Here is a 3342-nt window from a genome sequence, read left to right as displayed (position 1 = left end):
AGGATGAGGACATGTTCGACATGTGTGATGAGTTACTAGCTCATGAGCGTGACATGTGCAAGGAGGATTGTCAGCCATGCACTAAATGGGTTGCCGAAACGGAGGATAGATTGATGACGAGTTCTTGAACACGTCTTTACGACGGTGCACAGTACTTGGTGATCGGAGCATCGTTGGAAGTCCTCAACTTGGAAGAAAAATTTGGTTGAACTAATGCAAGTGCCGATGCACTACTTCTGTAAGTATGGAATGTGGCTTTTATATACTCTCTCCCTCTCTCTTTATGATGTCGTCTTCTATGAATTATACTAATACGCATGTTTGTTGTCGTTTGATGGGTAAAATGTTTCCAGAAGATCACCACATGCCTCCAGATCGTCGACGAGCTAGATCGTATGTCACTGCAATTGGAATGGAGTATGAGTGCATCCATGCCTGCATCAACGATTGCATGCTATACGCCAATGAGCATGCATATGGTACCTCATGTACCGTATGCGAGGAGACACGATACAAGACATGAGTGAGCGGGGTACACCTACCCCGCAAGGTATTGAGACATTTTCCATTAATTCCTTGCACCCAACACATGTTTAATACCAGGCCTACCGTGGAGCTTCTTGCATGGCAAGCGAACCATCACTCAAATGATGGAATGATGCATGTCCCTACTGATTCACCTGCATGGAGGCACATCGAAACTCAATGGCCAGAGTTTGAGTTGCAGCCTTGAAACTTGAGGCTTGGGTTAGCAAGTGATGGTGTCAACCTCTTCGGCACTAGGTCTACTTCACACAACACTTGGCATGTGGTGATCGTCAACTACAATATTCCACCATGGAAGACAACCAAGAAGGGCAATATACTTCTTTCCTTGCTTGTTCCCGGGAAGTACAAAGTGTCAAGTATTTACATTTACCTTGAGCCCCTCATCAAGGAGTTCGAAGAGTTATGGAGAGGCATTCCTGTTCTCAATGTCTCACTTGCAAAGGGGAGAGAGAGGCCATTGTCAGAGGAACCTTATGTGGACTATGCACGACTATCCTAGGCTTGGAGAGATTTCTGGTAATCCCCTTTCCTCTATCTCTCTTTCCCTCTTTCCGTATCTTCCTTTAGTTCACTCATCTCTCTAACAATATGATATGTATCTAGGGTTGTCCACATCGGGGCACAATGCATGTCCTATTTGTGGGCCATCCTTGGTGACGGAGAGGCCCGATTCCTTGCACAAGGTAATTTATTCAGACAAACATTGTTTCTTACCCCAAGGGAATAACAAGCACAAGGCTCCGACAAATGGGAAGACTCCTCTAAGTCTCAGAATGGCAGATTGGGCAACCATTTGGGAAGAACACCACAACAAGAATCCGGCTCCGTGTCCTTCACCAAAAGGTATTTCAAGGTTTTCCATATTTTTAAGGCTTCCATATTGGAAGGACTTAGAAATACAACACCTGTTGAATCCCATGCACATATTCAAGAATGTAGCCCAAACACTATGGGACCATATTATTGGCAAGAAGGACTCTTTGGGTGCGAGGGAGGATTTGAGGCTTTTAAAACGTCTCCCTGCCTTTGCTACTCCACAACATGCCCCAAATGGAAAGATCGTGCTTCCTAAAGCACCATGGATGCTAACCAAAGAAGAATTAGACAAGGTGAAGGGTACCATTGCCTCTATTCGAACACCAACAGGATACATGAGGTCGCTAAAGTGAGATTTCACAAAAGTGAAGAAGGGTATAAGCGTTCAATTGTATGGTTTGAAGTCCCATGATTGGCACAAGATGCTTCAGGTAATCTTCATATTCCCTATTCTATCTATAGTTTGTGTGTATTACTATGACTCACTTTCCCTTTCCCTGATTTACATTGTAGTTCATTCTGCCGGTGAGTATGTGTATATGTCGGGACAAGAAAGTCAGGGACTCTATTTTCAAATTAGGAGAGCAAGTAAGGTACACCACAAGACTCCACTCAACTATACCTTTTTTATGTACACAATAATTTCAACTAGCACTCGGTGTATCCTTGTGTGTTTTCTTGCAGACTTGTGAGCTCCAAGGAAATCAAAGTACATGCTATCCTTTCTGCTCAAACACTTGCAACAAACACTATGTGTGCCATTAAAGATGCATTTTCTCGATCGGTAGCAAGTCCCCAACCAAAAAACAACACTAGGTTAGTTGAAATTCATGATTTATTACATAGTTAAGAGTTTTCAATCTAAACATATACAATCCAAAGTCTTTCGAAAGATCATTAATATTTCACTTGTACTTGTTTCTTGTGCTGAAGAAAACCAGTCGTCTACCGCTTTTATGAGTCCCTCACATGAGATTGTAGACCCTCACAGTAAACCAAATGCTATTAGCAATCAACTAACTTGTAGAGTATGAATAGAAAAAAACTTATTAGCAATCAGCTAACTTTTGTGTATTTATATATATTGACCCATCTTTCTAAAAAACCTGTAAGATATCATGTAATCAGAAGAAAGGTTAGTAATGCACTTCATCCATCTACTGAAATGGAGAAAATGTATCCCATGCTAATCCAAAAACCGAGGATCTTTTTTTGTTGCGGGAATGACATAACGAATGACTATATAACACTTTTTTTCTTTTTTCCTTTTGTTGCTGACTATTTTTCCCCCCAAATATGTAGGGCCTCAAAGAAAACAAGGTCATCCCACTTTACCAGCAATACAATCTCTAAACTCTCAATATGGCTTTCAAGAATCACAAAATTACCTTGAAAGTAATTAAGAATTCTTAGATATAAGTTTTAGTTCAACTTTAAGCTAAGATAACCTCTAAGTGTAGAGTCATATGTATCCCAATATTCACTGAGTTTTCCCAAACAAATGACTTATGTATTTTTGGGTTAACAATTATTGTAGACCACTTAATGAAAAATCGGGCAGCATCTCCCCTGTAATTTGATTAATTTTTCAAAAACTCAGCTCATGCCATCTCTCCATGAGATCCTTCACATGAGTTTACGTCTTTGTTGACAATTATGTGTGTAATGTATCCAAACTAGCGATAAGGTGCATGTTATTAGCTTGTATAACCATCTTGAAGAAATTCTGGTAGCATCTTGTTTCTATTTCAAAAAGACAAAAAATCATTAAACATACCAGTTTACTACATGTCCACATGTTATGTATTCACAACCGATCCTAGGATTTAATTTAAACAAAAACCCAAAATGTAGTATCATATAAAAGTTTTTAATATGATGTGCCTATTAATCTGATGTTCATTATAGTTTTTGCACCAAGAACAACCATTACCAAGTATCCACTAAGGAGGAGAGATTACAAGCCATCCAAACCAG

At 39.9% G+C, this 3342-nt stretch overlaps 1 pseudogene; it reads left to right on the top strand.

Annotated features, from left to right (window-relative positions):
* Positions 1–1142: 1142 nt before the first annotated feature.
* LOC147453625 (uncharacterized) lies at positions 1143–1945 on the top strand (annotated as a pseudogene).
* The last annotated feature ends 1397 nt before the right edge of the window (positions 1946–3342 follow it).

Source organism: Adiantum capillus-veneris, chromosome 7, assembly GCF_014529385.1.
Source record: "Adiantum capillus-veneris isolate H3 chromosome 7, ASM1452938v2, whole genome shotgun sequence".
NCBI classification, from domain to species: domain Eukaryota; kingdom Viridiplantae; phylum Streptophyta; class Polypodiopsida; order Polypodiales; family Pteridaceae; genus Adiantum; species Adiantum capillus-veneris.
The sequence above is the reverse complement of the archived record's forward strand: the minus strand, read 5'-3'. Positions and strand labels throughout refer to the sequence as shown.